At 31.4% G+C, this 24,758-nt stretch overlaps 6 non-coding genes across 6 annotated transcripts; 5 read left to right on the forward strand and 1 right to left on the reverse strand.

Annotated features, from left to right (window-relative positions):
* The first annotated feature begins 892 nt into the window (after positions 1–892).
* Trnap-agg (transfer RNA proline (anticodon AGG)) lies at positions 893–964 on the forward strand. The gene has a single exon. It is a non-coding gene; the product is annotated as a tRNA-Pro (tRNA).
* Positions 965–1,908: 944 nt separating this feature from the next.
* LOC132748539 (U4 spliceosomal RNA) lies at positions 1,909–2,049 on the forward strand. The gene has a single exon (XR_009628283.1). It is a non-coding gene; the product is annotated as a U4 spliceosomal RNA (small nuclear RNA).
* A 656-nt stretch (positions 2,050–2,705) lies between these two features.
* On the forward strand, positions 2,706–2,777 carry Trnap-ugg (transfer RNA proline (anticodon UGG)). Its single transcript has one exon. It is a non-coding gene; the product is annotated as a tRNA-Pro (tRNA).
* Positions 2,778–4,344: 1,567 nt separating this feature from the next.
* LOC132748523 (U4 spliceosomal RNA) lies at positions 4,345–4,485 on the forward strand. The gene has a single exon (XR_009628272.1). It is a non-coding gene; the product is annotated as a U4 spliceosomal RNA (small nuclear RNA).
* A 492-nt stretch (positions 4,486–4,977) lies between these two features.
* Trnap-ugg (transfer RNA proline (anticodon UGG)) lies at positions 4,978–5,049 on the forward strand. Its single transcript has one exon. It is a non-coding gene; the product is annotated as a tRNA-Pro (tRNA).
* Positions 5,050–23,565: 18,516 nt separating this feature from the next.
* On the reverse strand, positions 23,566–23,637 carry Trnap-agg (transfer RNA proline (anticodon AGG)). The gene has a single exon. It is a non-coding gene; the product is annotated as a tRNA-Pro (tRNA).
* Positions 23,638–24,758: the final 1,121 nt, after the last annotated feature.

Consider the following 24,758-nt stretch of genomic DNA (forward strand, 5'->3'; position numbering starts at 1 on the left):
TGGTTAATATAGCAATAGTATGCTACATAAATTATGAAAAATATATAAAGCAAATGACAAAACCCCAGTTTTAAGGTTAGTTCTTCCCACGTTCAGATTTTATTGTAACTTATAAGAAGGAAAACAATATTTATATATTATATAAGATAACTTAAGGGGTTCGCCTTTTTAATATAGTGCAAAGCTTGCCAGTTTCGCGTGAAAATATCGCCAGCTATATTTCAAGGTTTGTATTTGTCGAAGTTTGACGAATGTCACAATTATTCACGTAAGAACATTTTCTTTATCAGAAAATAATGTGTTCAGAAAATGTGTCCAAGGCAACAAGAAAGTCTTAAGGAAGATTGCCTATAATGACTATACATAAATGAGTAAGTATCAACGAAAGACGGAAGATTTCAAATTTTTATCAATTGAGGTCGATAATTAGTAAAAATAATTCGAAATCCGATTCGTCTTTAAATACGGACAATTACTGATATTTATAAATCTTGTGGCCCAAAAAGCGCAATGAAAAGGAGGACCGAAACATAGAAAACCTTACGTGGGATCGTTGTTTCTCAAGTAAACATATTTGTGTCTTATTGCACGAAATGGCACCAACGAAAAAGCCTGGCAGTCATATAAAAGTATTAAAAGTGTCGAGTAACAAAATAAAATATTCAATTTAATTATTCGATATCAGGTTATCATAGGGCATATGATACTACAAATGTGTTATTGATTTGACGTTTGCCAAAATGAAGGTCACCGAAAGTCAACAGAACCATTTATATTATTATATTCTATTATTAAAATGACGACGAAGACCCATTTCAACAGCTTGAGGTCAGTTAGACGGGATTAATAAGGCTTTTTATGCAATAAGATGATTCCTTCATATATCAAGTGTGGCTCGTTGGTCTAGGGGTATGATTCTCGCTTAGGGTGCGAGAGGTCCCGGGTTCAAATCCCGGACGAGCCCAACTTTTTAGTTATTTGCTATTTAATTAACATGCTTTAAACATTAGTAACCAGCATTTACTTTTATCACTTTGAACTTCCGCTAGTCTCGAATAACTGTCACAGACGATATCAACGGAAAAAAATATTTTTGGTTAGAAAAAAGCAATAATGGTTTTATTTTGACATTTTCCTGTACTTTCTGTGTTTGGGATTTTTTCTATTGTACGTTAAAGAAATAGAAATTTATTTATTTAGTTACAGACTTATTTTATATTGTGACGATTAGACAAAATATGTTATAACACTTATTATATCACTAACACTCATAGAAAAACCACGTATAAATAAAGATTGTATTACCGTCTATAATGTAAAATATTTCGCTTCTGTTTAACAGAAATAACAGAAACGATAAATGTATTGCCAAAATACTAGGTACCATTAATTACTATGTTACAATATCAGTTTTAATTTCCTACGAGACATTCAAGCGGTCAAATTTGTAATTGTATTCTTACCCATTGATCACATTAAAATCTCCCAGCACATGAGATTTATGAAATAATTAACAATTTTTAAATTTGTATATTGAGCAATGAATATTAAAATAAATCACTGTCAATATATTTTATTTAGGCAGAACAACGCAAATTAACGATGGCTAACAAACGTAGAATGATCGCATTTAGCTTAAAACGTAACTTTTGGCGCCTATATAATTGAATATGTGATACGTTGTTAATGAAAACGAAACAAAGGGATGTAATTCAAAAGTAAACAAAATGTTATTATAGCTATATTATGCTTCATATATAAAAGGGATAACTTTCCTTTAATATATTACATATAAATCTATTTGATTTAATTATTTTTAAAACGATTATTACATTTCAATAATATTATGAAACTTGTATATTTGTTATTTTTAACTACTATTTAAGCTAATACAAGAAAATACCCAACAGCTTTGCGCAGTGGCGGTACCATAGCCAATGAGGTTCATCCGAGGCGTGGTTATTGCTAGTTGAAAACTATACCCAATACCCCGCGCCGACGCCCTGAAACATGGGCGGCGAGCGCAATTTATGAACGTTCCTACGGGGACTGAACATTACAATAAAACAAGGAAATTTCACAGGAAAGTAATTGACGAGAAAGACCTGTAAATATAAGGTATTAATAAGGTATTAATAGTATGAATATTGATTAAAGAAATAATAATTAATCCATCACACAGCCGTACCTCTTTTGCAACTCCGTAAAAATGGTATTGCACGGCCGTACATATATTTTGATGTGACATCATTTGCATTATATAAACATAGCGTTTAGACACGCTAAATGTTAGCGTTACACTATTATGAAAAATGGTTCTTTTTCACTTCAAATGGTCTTTACTTTAGTATGTGATAAAAAGAATATTAAATTCGTGTAATTTCATTACTGAATTTTTTGAACTCGCATAATATAATTTTATTCAATTCGTTCAATAAATTTAGTATGAAACGTATACTCATTCAATTTCCTCTATATATAACTTAAAAAAATATATATAATACATTTGTTCAGTTGAAACTAGAAAAGAATTTTATATGATACGCATGATAGAGTAGCCTGTGTATACTAAATACACATTAACAAACTTATCTCTTGTGATATTTATAGAACATTGTCATGTCAAATGAACTTGACAGGTGTCAACGTAAAACCAGATCATAGAAAGTTAATATCGTTTTATGATTCCTTCATTTGTCAAGTGCGGCTCGTTGGTCTAGGGGTCTGATTCTCGCTTTGGGTGCGAGAGGTCCCAGGTTCAAATCCCGGACGAGCCCTGTATTTCTTATGTCAGAAGAAATATATTGGTGATTGAATATGTAGTATATCTAAGATGTCGTATAGATGCAAACCTTATGTATGATATAAATTTATATTTAAGTGCACTAACCAAAGTTTTTTTGATGAATCGTACAGATTCTTTAGAAACAATCAGTCAGGCTTGTATGCCAAGGAAATAGATATGTTTGGAGAGCTTAATTTGCACGAATATAAGAGAAGAGGTACGTGCATTTCTGAGGTGATGATAGAGATAAAGACAATCTTTGTATAGTTAGTAAATAAGTATATATTTTATTATCGTGACATGTGCATATCTATTACAATACATATCTACTACAGAAAATAACATAGCACCCGCCCCATGGGCCTATAAGTCGCCATAAATCATATACATTGTAATAATGATAATAATCATTATGTATATACATATTGGATGTTATATTACCCGCACAAAGAAATACTTGATTCTTATAATGATTAAAAAAGAGAATTCTAGATTTAGTAACTACCATTGTTAAATCAACGCATTTTCCTTTGGCATTTTTTAACATTTCACTTTCCTTTTTTATTAAGTCATGTTATCCTAAGTACATGTTCTCTATCATGAGATTCTCACCAAATAATGAATTATTATACAGTGACTGTATTGCGTAGTACTACAAATATCAAACGAGTAAGTACTTTACAAGAATGGTCTTTGTTACTTCTCAGTTCTATGAAAGTAACGAAATATTCGTGCTTTCTCTAAATACCAATAAGAATAATTGAATATTTATTACATTTCTGCCATTACTATACAGCTTATTCATGTAAATTATCCATCAATAATACATCTTAACATACACATAGTTTAAAGCTTCATTCCTCCGTAATTCTCCGTTATTTTCTTTAGAATAACTTAATACAGAATTTATTTATCTCGATTGTTTTGGAAGCTTTAAGCCTATAAACACACTTTTGAATATTTTTACCAACCAGTACTGAGCAATTGGTGTAAGGAAACAGCTGTTTGCGCCTGACGGGGTTCATATCTATACGACTGAAGATCCTTAGATTACCAGACCAACGCATTAACCGTGCGGACTTGCCACCCTTATTTAGAATTAATCAGTTGTGACAGTGTCTCACTCTTGATGTTGTTTTGAGACACATGTCAACGTATCCGAGCTGTAAATCCATGAATAGAGAAAATATCTAAATTAATCATTATAACAGTGACACAATGTTGTATGTTTGGCCACTTGTATCTTCTTCAGGGAGAGACAAAGATATTGAATGTATTGTTTTCTTCTACATTATCTAATTGGAACGCCTGCTTTTGGAAACAAGAACAAGCCAATATTGTGTCAAGATCTGCAATCTACTAATTTCATTGATATCTAAAAAATTACATTACATTATTAAAACGGAGCAAAGGGATGTAATTCAAAAGCGAGCAAATGGTTATTATAGCTAATTGATTAAATAATTTTTAAAAATATTATCACATTTAAATAACATTATGAAACTTGTACATTTGTTATTTTTAACTACTATTTAAGCTAATAGAAGAAAATTCTCAACAGCTTTGCGCAGTGGCGGTACCATAGCCAGTGAGGTTCATCCGAGGCGTGGTTATTGCTAGTTGAAAACTATACCCAATACCCCGCGCCGACGCCCTGAAACATGGGTGGCGAGCGCAATTTATGAACGTTCCTACGGGGACTGATTATTATATTGAAACAAGGAAATTTCACAGAAAAGTTATTGACGAGAACGACATGTAAATATAAGGTATTAATAAGGTATTAATAGTATGAATATTGATTAAAGAAATAATAATTAATCCATCACACAGCCGTACCTCTTTTGCGACTCCGTAAAAATGGTATTGCACAGCCGTGACATCATTTGTATTATATAGACGCGCTAAATGTTAGCGTTACACTTTAATGAAAAATGGTTCTTTATGAAACTTATACTCATTCAATATCCTTTTTATAATTAAGTTAAAAAAAATATAATACATACATTTGTTCAGTTGAAACTGGAAAAGAATGTTATATAATACGCATGATAGAGCAGCTTGTGTATACTAAATACACATTAACAAACTTATAGTGTGATATTTATAGAACATTTTCATGTCAGGTGTCAACGTAAACTCAGATCATAGATAGATAATTTATTATTATGATTCCTTCACTTATCAAGTGTGGCTCGTTGGTCTAGGGGTATGATTCTCGCTTTGGGTGCGAGAGGTCCCGGGTTCAAATCCCGGACGAGCCCTGTATTTTTTTTTATGTCAGAAGAAATATATTGGTGATTGAATATGTAGTATATCTAAGATGTCGTATAGATGCAAACCTTTTGTTATAAAAAATATTTATCTTTTAGTGCACCATACAAACTTTTTATGAATTCTTCGGATGCTTTAGAACAAGTAATTAGTAAAAAAAATAGTTATGTTTCAAGAGATATAAGAGAGGAGGCACGTGTATTTCTGAAGTGATAATAGAGATAAAGACAAACTTTGTATAGTAAATTAGCCACTATTTTATTATCGTGACATATGCATATCTTTTACAATACATATCTACAACAGAAAATAGCATAGTACACGGTCCCATGAGCCTATAAGTCACCAGAAATCATTTACATTGTAATAATGATAATAATCATTAAGTATTTACACATTGTATGTTATATTACCTGCAAAAAGAAATACTTGATTCTTTTAATGATTAAAAAAGAGAATTCTAGATTTAGTAACTACCACAGTTAATATCAACGCACTATCCTTTGACATTTTTTAACATTTCACTTTCGTTTTTTAAAAAGTCATGTTATCCCATGTACATCTCTTCTATCATAACATTCTCACCAAATAATAAATCATTATTCCCTGCGGACCGGAGCCCGCAGGGTATTGGTACGCGTTTAATTTTTGAGGCATGGAGGAGCACGTGACCTGTTTCGGTACATGGAGGAGCATGTGATCTGTAAACCGTACATGATTGGTTAATTGACCTATTCGAAAACCTAGCTAAATACCGTTTCCCGGTACGTTACGGATTTACCTGTAGGGAATCATTGTTACACACCGGTCTCTCGACACAATGCTAGGGAATAAGTCCGAATTACTCCCAATTAAGAACATAACACTATTACGTGATATTTCTAATTTTCTATTATTATTTTACCGTTTAAGTTGGAAAAACTTGCATGATGTGTTTGAAAATTATCAATGTTTTTTTAATATCTATCTGAAATTTTACAAACAATAAATTATTTATAGTGAAAATCCACAGAATTAAAACATTCGTTTATGGCATCTGCCATAATAGATAGAGATATTTTCTGCGTAAACTTGTGTGTTTACTTTATTATTATTTTTTGCACGGAATTATTCATACAATGGTATTTAATCATTTTCTTAAACAGAAATATTGTTTTATTTTCGACAAAGACCAAAGACCTTCTTCTATTGATCGATTATTGTCAACTATATTCCTGATACAAACGTTATTTTTTTTCTATTTTTTCCCCAAACAATGTTGAAAATAGTTAAATGAAATATCTTTAAATGCTTTCTCTAAATACCAACAAAGATAATTAAATATTTATTACATTTCTGCCATTACTTTACAGCTTATTCATGTAAATTATCCATCAATAATGCATCTTAACAAACACATAAGGCCTAAAAACATCGTTTGTCTCCAGCTACCCTAATTTTTGGCCACCGACCCTACACTTTTTGAGGGAAAATAGGCCGCATTTTTTTTGTTTGACACTGTATAATAAACTTTGCGCCGCATATTCATATTTCCGTCGCATACACTTGATATAAAAAATATTTTAAAAAATACCTACCTACCTACCTACCCTATTTTTTTAAAACCATGTCACTGGAAACAAATGTTTTTTGTTAGGCCTAATTTAAAACTTCATTCATCCGTACTTCTAAAATCCACTTAACCATTAAGCACATAGGACACTGTCGTATTACGTAAAAGGAATATTTTCAAAGTTATTTTCTTTGGAATAACTTAATACAGAATTTATTTTAGCTCGATTGTCTGGGAAGCCACACTTTTGAATATTTTTACCAAGAAGCACTTAGCAATTGGTGTAAAGTTGTTTGCTCAAGAAAAGAACGCCTTGTCACAATTTAGAATTAATCAGATGTGACAATGTCTCACTCTTGATGTTGTCTTGAGAAACAGGTCAACGTATCACAGATGTCAATCCATGAATAGTGGCGATTTCTAATCGTTATAACAGTGACCCAATGTTGTATGTTTGGCAACTTGTATCTCCTTCAGGGAGAGACAAAGATATTGAATGCTTTTTTTCTTCTACATTATCTAATTGGAATCTGTTTTTGGTAACAAGAACCAGCCAATATTGTCTGCGATAATTTCTTTGGTATCTAAACATGTACACTATTGAAACGAAAAAAGGATTTAATTCAAAACCAAAGAAATGGTTAATGTAGCAATAGTATGCTACATATATTATAAAAAAATATATAAAGCAAATGACAAAAACCCAGTTTTAAGGTTAGTTCCTCCTACGTTCAGACTTTATTGTAACTTATAAGAAGGAATACATATTTAGATATTATATTAGATAACTTAAGAGGGTTCGCTTTTTTAATATAGTGTAATAATTGCCAGTTTCGCGTGAACATATCTCCAGCAATATTTCAAGGTTTGTATTTGTCGAAGTTTGACGAATGTTACAATTATTACAAAGAACATTTTCTTTATCAGCAAATAATGTGTTCAGAAAATATGTCCAAGGCAACAAGAAAGTCTTAAGGAAGATTGCCTATAATGACAATACATAAATGAGTAAGTATCAACGAAAGACGAAATATTTCAAATTTTTATCAATTGAGGTCGATAATTAGTAAAAATAATTCGAAATCCGATTCGTCTTTAAATACGGACGATTACTGATATTTATAAATCTTGTGGCCCAAAAAGCGCAATGAAAAGGAGGACCGAAAAATAGAAAACCTTACGTGGGATCGTTGTTTCTCAAGTAAACATATTTGTGTCTTATTGCACGAAATGACACCTAAGATATGAGTCCTCAACGAAAAAGTCTGACAGTCATATAACAGTATTAACAGTGTCGATGTGACTTAAAACGTAAGAAAATAAAATATTTAATTTAATTATTTGATATCAGATTAGGCAAAGGGCATATGATACTACAAATGTGTTATTGATTTGACGTTTGCCAAAATGAAGGTCACCGAAAGTCAACCGAACCATTTATATTTTTAGTTTCTATGTATTAAAATGACGACGAAGACCCATTTCAGCAGCTTGAGGTCAGTTAGACGGGATATTAATAAGGCTTTTTATGCAATAAGATGCAATTGAACACTTTAAATAAATTCTGTATTTTAATACATGTATTGCTACTTTTCCCAACGTGTTTCAAAGCAATATACAGCATGTCTTATAATGGCTGTATGAATGTAAAGTAAATGTAGATATGAATGTATGTCATAAACATAGTTGTTCTTTGCGATAATTTGTTTGTGCGAATTTAAAAACAGTAATTGATGGAAAACCGAAATATACATGCAAATGCAGGCTTAAGGCAAGTTTTCAATATGTACAGTCAATAGCAATGTAATACTTAAAACAATGGAAACTATTTAGACCTTGCGCCTGCAAAGAAAATAAGAACTTCTGTTAGATACAAATGTAACAATGATACAGGTAATAAAGACATATTAATCCATGGCCATATAATCGAAATGTTAAAAAAGTTATTGCATTTTGATCAATTTGAAATATTGTGTAACTTGACAAACTATATCAAAATATGGAGAAAGAGTGATCCCTTTGAAGCATTAATCACAACAGAAAACGACATGAAAATTGCAGACTCGGTTTGAATTATTCTGTATATGAGGTACATGTAATAAGAATCATAGGATATCTGTGATTTAAAATAATGTAATGATAATGTTTGTGTAAAAAGATATACAATCATGTCAACCAAAATACAGAAACTTCAAACTTCTTTCCCGACGTTAATGATATATCTATAAACTAATTAATGGTGAACAAAGATTCGGAGATAAATATGAGACTAGCACTGAAAATGACGTTAAAATTTACCAGGAACTCTTTCCGTCTAACTGCAGGGGAAAAAAAAGGCTTTAGTAAACATGTTGATGTACATTTTAATCTTGATTGTATTGAAACAGTCTACAAGAAAATCGTAAACATTGACACAAAGGTTATTAGGTAATGGATAAAAATAATTGTTTTCTTTATTGTAACAGAAACGCTTAATGTAGTGCCAAAAAGTAGGTACCAATAATTGTTTTGTTGGAGTGATGATCAATTATCATTTCTTAGTCCCTGTGGGAGATTCATACGGTCAAAATTATTCATTGATCACATTACAAGCTCACACACAATATTTTATATGTAAATTCCAATCATAAGTGAAGATTACTATCTGGCAATTATACACTCAATTCTCTTTATATTTTTTTTATGAAAGAATATGCAAATCAGTGAACATCTTGTTCTACTTAAAACAAATCTTGATTCAGATATAACGAAAGAAAATAAAAGAAAAGTAATAGAATTTGCCATCAATATAACTTTAAAAAAAACATTAACAACAAACTTTAAAATAGCATGTATGAATTGATTACATTATGAAGTGAAATTGTTCAAACATGCCAATTCATTTCTTTAGTTTGTTTCAAACGGCATTACTTTTTTTAAGCAGAAAAAAAACAACAAATACTGGCCGTCTTGCAGTTCTTATAATGATCTATAATACAAAGTTTTAAGTATGCTGGTTAAGTTTATATATTTTAGTAACAAACAGTTTATGAATAAATTATTTGATATACTTCTTTGATACATTGTTAAGTGAAGTTATAAACATGTACCTTTGTTGATGAGAAATCGAAATCACACATCTACTGAATATGATATCACGATATATGCAAATCTGTCATTATAATAATGGGGAGACGAACCTGTCACTTCTTCAAAGGCTTCAACCTTTTAAGAATGATCAATATTTGATTTGATACGGTGATGTATCACATAGAACTTAATATTATTCATCTAGAAAGCATTTATAGATGATTCCGAAAATGTTTCTACGCAAAATTAACCTAAGCATACTGTAGGTATATTTGAAAACTAGGCCAATGTGAAGACAATAAACCCCTTAGAAAAGAAGACCCCAACCTGTCCACAATGTGTAATTATTCCCATTAAATAACTGTACATTCTTTCCTGGCATTCTTTTAAAATGTCATAGTGACATATTTCAAACAACTGTCAAGCTACTGTCAACCATTTTCTAAGGAAAGCAAAACTAGAACTATCGCCGAATGCGATTCATACCCCCACCAATGTCCCGAACACGGTTAAAACGAAAAAATGGTAATAACGAAAGGAAATCAATTCCCCGACTTTAACCCTTCTTTATTAATATGCCTCCTTACAAGCTTAGAACGATTTTTGACAGTACAACAAAGAGAAGACTAGTGATTGCATACATACGTGACAAGGTGACATTCTCGACACTTTTCCCCCGGCATTTAATTCGTTTTTACGAAATATTAATTCGTTTTTACGAAATATTTATTCGTAATTACGAAATACATGTATTAATTCGTATTTACGAAATATTAATTCGTTTTTACCAAATATTATTTCGTAATTACACAATATTATTTCGTAATTACGAAATATTATTTCGTAATAACGAAATATTAATTCGTAAAAACGAAATGTTATTTAAGGTCATTGTGAGCTTGACAAAGAACCTACTAATCTCACAAATGGGACATTTACAGGCCTAGATCAACCTTGCGATTATAAGCCGAATGGTTCTCAAGTTATTATATTTAAGTGAACAGGGTTTTTTGAGTGAGAAGTCATTCTCTATCCAAAACCCCACTATTTATATTGCATTTACATGCCTTATATTCAGTCAGGAACTTAGTTTTGAGGCCTTATTTATAACTAATACCAAAACTCTTTGAAACCCTAGAAAAAATATAATTCGTTTTTGCGAAATATTATTTAGTATTTACGAATTATTATTTCGTAATTACGAAATAATATTTCGTTTTAACGAATTAATATTTCGTTATTACGAAATATTATTTCGTTACTACGAAATAATTTTTCGTAAAAACGAAATAATATTTCGTAATTACGAATTAACATTTCGTTTTTACGAATTAATATTTCGTAATTACGAAATAATATTTCGTAATTACGGATTAACATTTCGTATAAACGAATTGATATTTCGTAAAAACAAATTAATATTTCGTAATTACGAATTAATATTTCGTAAAAACGAATTATTATTTCGTAATTACGAATTATTATTTCGTAAAAACGAATTAAGTTCCGGGGAAAAGTGTGGAAAATGTCACCTTAGGGGCTCCGTACATACAGGTGTTAATTATAACATCTCTATTGATCATGCGTTGAAAAGAGGGCTTGATATGTTTTCACACGTTTTCTCGAGACAGGTTTTAATAGATGTTAAAAAGGCGTTATAATAATTCGATTGTTAAAAGTATAAACATTCCCATGAAATGTGACTTGAGCTGACTTATTTCTAGACCTACATAATTTCTTTTCTCCAGCTACCTTCACGGTCGCCTTGTACGCTCAGCGATAGTGAGGACGACGACGATATTGATACGCCATTCGTCGACGTTACTAAAGAAGATTCTTCAGCCTCAGTTTCGGCAATAAGGTCTTTCTTTGAAAAAAAAACAGGGAGATTCCAGAGGACGCATTTCACAATCTGCACAATGTTGGAATTTTACCATCGAGACAACCCAAGATTAGTGACTTCTTTAGGAAAAACTAACTTTAATTTAACATCGTAAATTAATGATGTTGATATACTAGCCAGTTCGTATCTACGTAATTTTGTTTTTTTGTAATACATGTACCATATATTGATTGAGATTATCACCATCATTGATTAAAATCATATCATTATTTTTTTTATTATTATCTACTTTATACATTTTTAATAAAGCAATTTTCTTATAGATTATTGGATCTTCTAATATAGCTAAAAATACGTTATATTCAAGTACTTATAACGAAATGTCGTTGTATGGATACAACAAATTTCGGATATAACGAAGTAATTTGCTAGGTTCGTTGTAAGCATGTTTCACTGTATTTCATAATTATCAATTTGAAAATGCAATAACTCCAGCAATTTTAACATATCGATTATATGGCCATGATAAATATGTCTTTATTACCTGTATCATTGTAACATTTGTGTCTAAAAGAAGTTCTTATTTACAGGCGCAAGGTCTAAATAGTTTTAATTGTTTTAAGTATATAAAACTATAATTGTACATATTGAAAACTTGCCTTAAGCCTGCATTTGCATGTATATTTTCATCAATTACTCTGTTTTTAAATTCGTAGAAAATAAATTATCGCAACGATTAACGATTAACATTGTTTCTGTCATACATTCATAACTTCATTTACTTTACATTCACATTATAAGACATGCTGTATATTGCTTTGTTTTGAAACACGTGAGAAAAAGTAGCAATACATGTATTAATTTACAAAGTTTATTTAAAGTGTTCAATTGACCATCTTATTGCACAAAAAGCCTAATTAATCCTGTCTTACTGACGTCAAGGTGTTGAAATGGGCCATTGCCGTCATTTAAATACATAGAAAATAACTAGAACTCCGCGAGTCGGATGTGTCGCCTTGTGAACAATTTAGTTTAGGAGAAATGGCCAGGACAAAAATGAAATATGAAAACTTACAAAGAGCAATAACTCAAAAAATAATTAGTGCAGAGCAGCTGTTTCTGTGCACTGCACTTCTTATCAATAAGATCTATCATTCTATGAAGTTTCAAGTCCATATCTTTTATAATTTTTAAGAAATAGCTTGGACAAAAATAAAGTATGAAAATTAATAAAGGTTAATAACTCACAAATAAGAAGTGCAGAGTACTGGTTCTTGTACACTGCACTTTTTCTTAATGAGATCTATCAGCCTATTAAGTTTCATGTCCATAGCTTTCATACTTGAGGAGAAATGACCGGGACAAAAATAAAGTATGAAAATAAACAAAGGGCAATAACTCAAAAAATAAGAAATGCAGAGTACCGATTCTTGTGCAGTGCACTTTTTCTTAATGAGATCTATCATACTTTGAAGTTTCAAGTCCATAGCTTTTATACTTTCGGAGAAATGACCGGGACAAAAATAAACTATGAAAATTAACAAAGGGCAATTACTTAAAAAATAAAGAAATGCAGAGTACCGGTTCTTGTGCACTGCACTTTTTCTTAATGAGATCTATCATCCTATGAAGTTTCAAGTCCATGGCTTTTATACATTAGGAGAAATGGCCGGACAAAAATAAAGTATGAAAATTAACAAAGGGCAATAACTCAAAAATTAGGAAGTACAGAGTACCGGTTCTTGTGCACTGCACTTCTTATCAATTAGATCTATCATCTTATGAAGTTTCAAGTCCATAGCTTTTATAGTTGAAGAGAAATGGCCCGGACAAAATTAAAGTATGAAAATTAACAAAGGGCAATAACTCTAAAATTAAGAAGTGCAGAGTACCGGTTCTTGTGCAATGCACTTCGGGTTATTGAAAGAAGCATGCATACCAAGTTTGAAGTCAATCAGACTTATAGTGACTGAGTTATGCTCCGGACAAGCTTTAGGGGACGCCGACACCGACGACACCGCCGACAAAAGTAACCCCTATATGCCGCCTTTTCAAGGCGACACAAAAATATAAATGGTTCGGTTGACTTTCGGTGACCTTCATTTTGGAAAACGTCAAATCAATAATACATTTGTAGTTTCATATGTCCTTTGACTTATCTGATATCAAATAATTAAATTAAATATTTTATTTTGTTACGTTATAAGTCACATCGACACTGTTAATATTTTATATGACTGTCAGGCTTTTTCGTTGAGGACTCATATCTTAGGTGCCATTTCCTGCAATAAGACACAAATATGTTTTTTACTTGAGAAACAACGATCTCACGTAAGGTTTTCTATGTTTCGGTCCTCCTTTTCATTGCGCTTTTTGGGCCACAAGATTTATAAATATCAGTAATTGTCCGTATTTAAAGACGAATCGGATTTCGAATTATTTTTGCTAATTATCGACCTCAATTGATAAAAAATTGAAATCTTTCGTTGATACTTACTCATTTATGTATTGTCATTATAGGCAATCTTCCTTAAGACTTTCTTATTGCCTTGGACACATTTTCTGAACACATTATTTGCTGATAAAGAAAATGTTCTTACGTGAATAATTGTAACATTCGTAAAACTTCGACAAATACAAACCTTGAAATATAGCTGGCGATATTTTCAAGCGAAACTCGCAATTATTACACTATATTAAAAAAAGCAAAACCCCTTTAGTTATCTAATATAATATCTAAATATTTATCCTTCTTATAAGTTACAATAAAGTCTAAATTTGAGGAAGAAAATTGAAATTGCGGTTTTTGGCATTTGTGTGTATTACCGACAGCTGTTAATTTAGTATATTGTCCGTATACTCATTAGATTATTTTTCAATGTAGGTTGTTGGTCTTGGGGTATGATTCTCGCTTTGGGTGCGAGAGGTTCCGGGTTTAAATCGCGGACGAGCATTTATTCTATCGCAGTTGTTAATATATAGAAAAGTATCTTAAATTTTACAATCGATTGAAATTACTTATAATTTGTTTTTGTAAGCCTGACAATTTATATTTTCTATTTTGTGTTTAGCACACGTTTGTTAAATATATATACTAAAAAGAAATAAGCCCAAAATTATATTATTTTATTGTCACCAGTTAATTAACTGATTAACACAAAGTTAACTTTGTTGATATTACTGGCCTTTCTTCCTAACTCATTCCCGTAAAGTCACGCACGCAAGTGAAAAACGACAACAAAATTTGAAAACGTGTGCTTTCATTTTTCCATAAAAAATATACTCTTAATTCCAACATAAAAACCTCAGTGCTCTTTAAGGACCATTTTCATCTAATAAGACGCGTGAAAACATATAAATATATCTTCCCTGTTTCCATTTAAGTTTACAAGATAATAAGATAAACCCTCCGGCAAACAAGAAGATAATCTGATTTTCTATACATTATTTATATGCCGTTTGTAATTGACGAAGTATATTTTAAATTACTTGCGACAACCGCTGACTTCGTGTTACTTACTTTTATTTTGATTCATGTCGCACTGACATTATTGCTTTCTTACGGTGATTGTTCGCAGTTGTGTTGGTTGATCGAAACCGTAAAAATAGTTTTGATATCAAGGTCTTGTATACCAGATTTTGTTTGTTTGTTTGGACTTTTACGGCACGTCAACACATAACTGGCCATATCGTGCCAAATGCTATAATAGGCTTAAGATATTATGTAAAACTTTGTTAATGACAATGAAAATGAGCCAATTAGATCCTAGAATACAAGTTTATCTCTTTCAAATAATCAATGATGTTTTTTGATGGAATTGTATTAAAGAGTTCTTTGAGTGAATTTACACAATACAATCTATTACGGGCCTGTGAAAAATCATGGCATTCAAGAAGAAAATGATTGACAGTAAAATTGTTATTACAAGCTACACAAAAAAGCGCATTGGATTCCCAGATTGTTAGGATATCAAAATCTGGAATAAAGTGATCCCTCGGAAGCATTAATCACAACAAAATTACTTAAATTGCAGATTCGGTTTGATTGAGTCTGCTCATGAGGGTTATTATATAAGTGCAACATCCCTCACGCCCCCTCGCACCGGCTTGAGCGGTACGTTTGTTTGTTTCATTTTACGCCTTGCCCCAACAGTATTTCAGTCCTATAGGCGGGTAGTTTCCTAACCATAGTTCCTGGAGAGTTACACTTGTACTAGACTACCTTCCCCCGCGCTAAACTACCAAAGCATCTCCCGGGGATCAAATAGAGAAAAACAGAATACCTAAAGAAAGCCCAACACGGCAAAATTGAAAATGTTGCAGGCTCGGTAACCCACGCCAGAGAAGTAACTGGATCAGAAGTCATCGACTTTAACCCCTCGACCACAGAGGCGGTCTTGAGCGGTACGCATTTCTCAACACTCAATGATCCCGAAGGACCAGAAAAATTCACAAGTAACGATCGTTTTGAGACAGGATGTGCTTGGTAAATGTTTTCAGATGTCTTTAATCAAAAAAAAAAATTCCAGCTAGAGCGGGTTATATATGTTCAAATGAAACAAACAAACAAAATTCATAATCCTTTGATTAGGAAAGAGACTCATTTATAAAACTTGACCGAAAGTTGTTTAATCTTATAAATCTAAATGATTTTTTATTATATGTACATTGTTCTTAAATTTTTTGTAATGACCTACTAGGAAATGCTTCATGCCAAATATATAAGCTCTTGACATTTTAGTTCTCTACAAAAGATTATAAATTATTATTTTCTTATAAATGACTTCGAGAGCAGGACAATTTTATACCGTAGAAGTATAGAATCAACATTAACAATGACGCAAGGAGTGCGTCCAATTTCTACCCCAATGGTTATGATTTGTGTAACATTTGTAGAGGTCCCACTAGTTAATGCTAATAATAATTATTTGGAAATTTCACTCAAAACTACCAGATTTTAAACAAAAGACGATGACAAATGTGCTACACATAATACAATGTGTAAGGTAACCTTACTCATCAAAGTTTAATTTAGCACCCCAAACTCCTTAAGACAGGAAAATTGCTATTTTTCAGGAGTGGTTCTACGGTATATACAAAAAAATTTTCGATGACATATGTAACGTTTTCCAGGAAGTTCGTGACAGTTATCAGAAAAAAATCCGTGTAATTATTCTTTACTGGTAACGTAGAGTCATCGCCGCAAATATTTTTCTATAAAATATTTATTCGTTTTTTTGCAATATTTTTGAAGCTTCTAAAACATTTGATAAAAGTTGGGCTCGTTCGGGATTTGAACCCGGTACCTCTTGCACCCTAAGTGAGAATCATAGCTCTAGACTAACGAGCCAATGATAAACACTTAAGTGATGAAAATAAAATTGAGAAAATAAAAAGCCCTAAAGTTAGTCCAAAACCGCAAAATTGTAAATGTCGCAGGCTCGGCTTCATTGAGCCTGTTCATGGACGGTACTGTCAAATGCAAATTACCGTCAACACCCCCCCCCCAGCACCGGCTAAAGTAGAATTTATTTTTTAAATATTTTGAATTAAGAAACACAACCACAGATGTATTTATACGGCGGTTATCACAAAGTCAACTTTGTTTATATCATCGGTCTTTCATCTAAACTTGAAGGTGTGTGATTTCAATTTTGCATCAAAATATGAAAGCCGTTTGTTTTCAATTAGTTTTAAAATTCCCAGCTCTTGTGCTCTGTTAAGACCACTTTCATCGGAAACAAATATGACTACCTTTTTTCCATTTACGTTTGCAAACTAACAGGCAAACGAGAAAATAATCTGATTTTATATACATTATTTATAGGTCGTTTATAATTGACAAACTATTTTTTATATTGCGTGTGACACATGTGACTTCGTGTGAGATAATTTCATTTTGTTTGGATATCGGTTGATATGTCGCACTGACATTGTTATTTCTTATGGTGATTTTCCCAGTTGTATTGATAAACCAACATTCAATTAATTTTGAGAATAAGGTCTTATTTGTTATTCCAAGGGATCACTTAGTTACATTTGTATTTTGTCAAACATTACCAGATGATTAGGTTATTAATTCACAAGTATGGATCATTTTGAGAAGGGATGTGTTTGGAAGATGTTTTCAGATGTTTCAATTTTAAAAAGAGCACTGCCTAGACTGGGCAATATACGTCCAAATGAAAGTTTGTTTGAGTAATGAGGAATAACGCTTTGATTCCTGAACGAAAAATCTTTAATCACTGTTATTCTTATACATTTAAATGACCCAAGGGGAGAAGCATTTTGACTATATATGCATGACTCTTAATTTTTGTAACTTTTGTAGGAGTCTATAAGGCAATGCTTCATGCCAACAATATAAGCACTTGGTATAAAAATTCTCTACAAAAGATAAGATGTATTTTCTGTACATGAGTCAATTCAGGCGTATAACAAAAAGCAACACTACCTGGTATTTTCTCAAATGCAAGATTAAAGGTTGTCTAAGTTACGAATAAAATTAACCGCCTCTCTCCAGATTTCACCTCCACTCCCACCCCCAAAAAAGAAATAAATAAAAATAATAATAATATTTATTTTCCTCACAACTGCCGAAAGATCAAATGGTTTGATTTTCATAGAAACAATATAATATATTGACTAATTTCTTAAAGCTGCATGCCTCCAGATTAGCTAGAATATTTCAAGAAAGTTAAACGTGAGAAAAATGTATTAAAATTTAAGAAAAGTACAAAGATTCAAGAAATAATTTACATGTTATGTGCGATTAATGACTGATTTTGAAGTATTAACAATTATATATATTCTGCGTTACTAACGCAGTAAGTGTTATTTTTGCTTATTTTGACCTCTTTTTGGTAATTTACGTGCAATGCAAGTGATGGTTGCAATGTGTAAATTTTGTTCCTTGTTCACTTCTCAATACTTTACTTATCAATACATTTTTTTAAATTTTTCACAAAAAAAGCATGAATCTGGAGGCATGATGCTCTAAAAGATGTAAAGGTCATATATGAGGAAGTGTCTAGATTTTCTAATTTCCCAAAATGCCACATATTTTCACCAAGTTTTTAGCCAAATCAGTTGAAACACGTCCTTTTAATCTTTTAATTTTATTCAATAATGAATTTCACGGCCTTAAAGGTTATAAAGCTGCCCTTGCCAAACTGTTATTGGTGCGATATATGTTTACATTTTGATCGAGATAAAGTATCTTAATCAAACGTAAAATGTCTGTAAAATAGTTACAGTTAATTTTTTTTCAATCATTGTTTGTGACTATCATGTTGTACGCACAGTCAATTTCAATGAAAACCAAATTTGATGTTTCAAAATGATGATATTGTAACATGCATTCACAAAATAAAATAATTTTATCATAACGTGATACTGCATTAAGACTTCAGGGTAGCGATTGTCAAGTGGTTCAGGTTTCTGCATCCTAACCCAGGAATCGCAATTTTTAGCCGTTGTAGGAAAATGAAAATGTTTTATCATATCATACCAATATAAGGAAGTTCCTTGAAGCCAACTTGAAAGAGAATAGAAAAACTGGAGTCTGTCTCCATATTCGAACGTAAATTGATTATTTTAAATGAAACCTTTCAGTATCATTTTTCATAATTATTTTACTTTCCTTAGACAAATGATTGTCAGTTGTTTGAAAGTTATTTAAAATATCAATAAGATATCATGTCGTGAAATAATATCTAGAAGTACTTGGTTGGAATAATACAAAAACATTTTGGTACATGTTAATTATCAATTGATTTTAACTTCAATGTCTTTTCTTCTTTTTTTCTTAAGAGTACATTCCTTTTACAGACATATCGCCGTATCAAAACAAATATTGATAATTCTTAAAAGGTTGAAGCCTTTAAAGAAATGACAAATTCGTTGCCCAATTATTTCATACGACAGATTTGCATATATCGTGATATTGTGAAGATGAAGATATGCGTCCACAACAGTATATATTTATAACGCAATTCAACAATGTATCAAGGAAATACCTCAAATGTCTTTTTGTTTTGTTTTTAAATAACATTTTTGTTACCTTATGAAATAGAACGAACAAAAGTGAACTGTTCTATATTGGAAGTTCAGTAAAAAAGTTGTAAATAATTTTGATTTAGTATCTAGTATCAGACTTACCAACAAACCATGAAAGAATTATATATAGAAGTTGTTGGCAAGTGTTTGAAACTTGCCCCGATATAACATATATTTATATAGCAGAAATTAATTTTTTTCTAGTTCAAAATAGTATTCTTCATCATACAAATGTTCATACATAATATCTCTGAACTACACTTTAACATTTTTCTGTCTAGGAATATTTTGTTAAAATATCCAAAGGATGTATTTCTGTTGTTTTTACTAATATTTAAAATACCTATGGAAAATGTGTCCACTGTAGACCGATCCCCAATTTTTATCATATTGGCTAATATGTTGATAGGACAAGCACATATAAAGCTAAATTTTCAGAATGTGTTTTCGTTGACATTTCCAAAGTTTCCAGATAATTAAAAGACCAGATAATTAAAAGATCATTGTTGCAAGACAGTAATCTTCGTTTATTTTTAAACAATGTACATATGAATCATGTGGACCATTATAATGTTATCAATGAATAGAATACTGTTACAAATTTGACCGTATGAACCTCCCATAGGGAGAAAGAAGTAAAAATCATTAATGTCTTCAATAATATAGTTACCTATTGTTTTGGCACTACGTTAAGTGTTTCTGTTACAATGTACCTCGACATGCTGATTAGATGCCTTTTTCCCCCGTTGTGAGGAAACAAGTAAAAAATAACGTCAGTTGATCTCGAATTTAGTTTGGATCGTAGTACATCAATAATTACTTTATAGATATATCATTTACAGTAGGAAAGAGGTTTATGTATACTGGTTGACATATCTTAGTACACAAACATTATAGTCATACTTATAACACGACATAGCTATCCTATGTGTTTATCATCTTTTAATTTAGTTGCACAATATTCCATAATTATCAACATTTAATAAAGCAATTTCAATATAGGTTTTATGGGATATTATCTCGTTATAAAATATTTGACGCGAATGTTGAACGTCTTACAAAAGTATTGTACAAATTAAATACTTGCCCAACATCTGCATTGGCATATCTATTTTTAACAATTAATCATTGCAGAAAACAAATAATCACACAATACCATTATTTCTGTCATACATTTATAAAGTTATTTAATTTTACATTCAACTAACCATAAAACATGGAGTATTATGTCTTTGTCTTGAAAAAAGCGGAACAGTAGCAATACTGGCATTAAATCAAATGCAGTTATTTTGTCAAATTGACCGTCTTATTCCATAATAAGCCATATCAATCCAGTGTTACTGACGTCAAGCTATTGATTTGGTCATCGTCGTCAAATTAATACATACGAGACTAACAAATATTTATAAAATGGTTTTGGTGACCTTCATTTTGGCAAACGGCAAATCAAGAATACTTGTAGTATCATATTCGATATAAAATAACGAAATTAAATACTTTTGATACGTTTTAAGTCACTGATAATACTTATGAGTTTCAAGCTTCTTCGTTGTGGACATGTGTTTAAGACACAAATGTTTTACTTGAGATACAATCTCACGTTAGGTTTCATTTTTACGTTTCGGTCCTCACTTTTATTGCGCGTTTTTGTGCCAAATAATCTATCCATTTGTGCACTGGTCGGATTGGATTTCGAATTATTAGTCATAGAGCTTTGTTGAAATAAGCTAAAGTTGAAATCTTTCGTTAATAGTTTCTTATTTATATATTGTCATTCGAGGCAGCAATCCTCGAGACTCTCCTGTTGCCTTGGACATATTTTTCAAACAAAAGGAAATGTCCTAGCTTAACAAATGGAAATTGTAAGACAAAACAAAGCTTTTTATTTTGTTTTTATGTCTTATTGATAGTATAAAATCTGAATCGGGAGACTTCAAGAAGTCACCTCGGAAGTAATACGGGATGCACCATTTTGACGGACTATTTTCAAAATGGTTGTTTTATCTGTGTGTCCACTATGCACGATGCCGAACTGAGACGTATTTAACGTTCTCGGCAGAAAGCATATAGTTTTTAAAGAAATTTTTACAGAACAGTTTCCAGTCTATCAGCAGAGGATTAAATTGGTTTGCCGAAACTGTTGGCATAAGCTAGATAATTTTAGGTATAATTTCTGGAGCTTGCAAACATGTCGTACCACAGCATTTACGTACCAAGATTATATCTTTTTATTTATTTTTAAACAAAAATAAATGAAAAGCTTGAAAACTGAATAATGTGGAAATAAATAAAATGCGTTTTTGCTACCATACTGCATTCGCCAACTGTACATTACTATACTGATTAAATTATAGGTGAAAGGTAATTGTAAAGTCTTTTAAAAACGGGCATAGGATTATCATGGAACCACAACCTAAATTCTAACACATTATTTATTTCAAAAGCTGGTCTTTTTAAATTAGTTTGCACAAAATCACAATATTTTGACTTCAAATACTGTAGAATTGTCCAACATGACCCATAGTGGGATATGATTAGAAAAATTGTCAGAATCTGTTCATTTGAAATTAGACAATTTAACTTGTCCAAATTTTAAAATAACAAAATACACACTATACTGGTTGGAAGATAACCCCGACATATAGATAAACCCGACACTTAGATAATCTAGTTGTTTTTACATTTTATTTCCCAAAATCATGTACACTGGCACTTTTTTATTTAAGAGCAGGACAGTGTCTGTTGATCTTATCAAATTCTGTAAACTAATAATGTGGTTATTAGTTTACAAATATTTCTTAAAAATGTTCTTTTTATTTAACTATAATTATAGGTAGTTAGCATTATCACCATATATTTTTCACAAATTGAACAGGCCAGGGACCCTTCACAATTGTGGTTAAAAATGCCCTATGCTTCACTCTTATTTAATGTATTTTATTGTCTTTTGAAGTCTGTTGAGAATAACTTCAAGAATAGAATGTTAACACCAGGAAAAGAATCTACTCCAAAGAGAAGGATATTGAGTGCTTGTTTTTACTTTTGGGAGAAGGGGGTCGGTGACCTTTGGACCTTTCATTATATAATTCAATGGAGCTACAACAAAAACTATCATAGGGTCATTGACTCCATGCTTCATCTGCATCATGCATGGCATGGCAACAACTGGTATATAATGCTTTTCATACAGCCCGTTGGTAAAATACAGATTGTGTCCACTAATTTGAAAATATTTCTTAGCGCTTCTTCTTGTTCATGCTTTAGATAAAAATCTATTTTCATTTCTTTCAACGCACATAACAAACGGTGATTAAAATCCGCCATCTTTGTTTACATCAATAATTAAAATCGGTGCTTCGCCGGGCCGTATAACAACTTGGTGTATTCATACACTAACATACGAGGTCGATCTCCGAACTTGACGGAGATTGCCGAGTTGTTACAATTGAAAATGCAGCTGGCGATAATTTCACGTGACTTTGGCAACTGACAGATTCATTAGAAAACGAAAACCAAATCAATGAAAGTACAAGAAATTAGTATATTACCTGTCTTTACAACAACATGTACGTGAATCAAGCACATTTACAAACGTGGAGGTGTCCGGTAACATTAAAATTGGTTTTGAAATATTCACACGTTTTACGTGTAACAACATTTGCATCTTAATATATTTTTTATACTCCATTGTACATATTTCTTCTTGTTTTCATGAAACACGTGTTACTGATATTTACTTAATTTTACACACTTGACTACCTAAACTTATTTGAAAAATTCGAAATTCAATTGCCATACTTATGTTATAAAGATGGCCATTGTCATAACGTTTAAAGGAACAAAAACAAAAACTTTATCGTTGGTTACATACGGATTCATCATTGCTGATAATTTTATATTATTAAATTTTAAATTATGTATATCTCTTTACTGCCACTGTATAATTATGAAGCTTTTCAATAACATTAGATTTTGCTAAAAGTAGGGCTCGTCCGGGATTTGAACCCGGGACCTCTCGCACCCTAAGCGAGAATCATACCCCTAGACCAACGAGCCAGTTATAGTTTAACGATAAAGGGTTATTTCATTCTATAAATTGTTCTACAATCTGATATAATGCTAGTTACTCTAGATATAAATTAAGCGATTTAAATTGGATTATGACATCATGATAACTTTCTTAAACAAGAGGGCCATGATGGCCCTGAGTAGCTCCCCAGAAACAACTGCTTTTCAGAGTTGGAAATTATCCATTGTCAATATTTTCTGATATTTAATTTAAGCATAGAATATGTTTAAACAATAATTTGAAGAAATTTTGATTTGAAGAATTAAGCTTTAGCCGCGCCAATCAAATTAATATGAGCAAACTTGATAAAAGACTACCTAATAATGCTATAAAGTTTGGTGATCATCTATCAATTATTTCAGTAGGAAATGTTCAAAGGATTTTATAAATTAGGTTTTAGTGACAATCAAATTAATATGAGCAAACTTGATAACTACAGATAGCTACAGACAAAGTTTGGTGATCATCCATCATTTAGTTCTGTAGAAATAGACGTTTAAAGGTATCTCTATTTTTAGCTTTAGCGGGGGCCAATCAAATTAATATGATCAAAATTGATAAAAGACTATGCAAGAATGCTACAGACAAAATTTGGTGATCATTCATCAATTAGTTCTACAGACGATGTTTGAAGGTTTTTCTATTTTTAGCTCTAGAGACCCCTAAAAGGGGCCAATCAAATTAATATGATCAATCTTGATAAACGACTACAGACACAGTTTGGTGATCATCCATCAATTAGTTCTGTAGAAATAGATGTTTAAATGTATTTCTATTTTTAACTTTAGCTGCCCCTAAAAGGGGCCAATCACATTAATATGATCAAAGTTGATATCAGACTACCCAAGAACGCTACAGACAAAGTTTGGTGATCATCCATCAATTAGTTCTGTAGAAGAAGACATTTAAAGGTTTTTCTATTTTTAGCCAGAGACCCCTAAACGGGGCCAATGAAATTAATATGACCAAATTTGATAAAAGACTACCCAAGAATGGTACAGACAAAGTTTGGTGATCATCCATCAATTAGTTCTCTAGATATAGATGTTAAAAGTTATTACTATTTTTAGCTTTCGGCCCCTTAAAGGGGCCAATCAAATTAATATGA

This window comes from Ruditapes philippinarum, unplaced genomic scaffold (assembly GCF_026571515.1).
Source record: "Ruditapes philippinarum isolate M1 unplaced genomic scaffold, ASM2657151v2 ctg5841_1_1_1_1, whole genome shotgun sequence".
Classification (NCBI taxonomy): domain Eukaryota; kingdom Metazoa; phylum Mollusca; class Bivalvia; order Venerida; family Veneridae; genus Ruditapes; species Ruditapes philippinarum.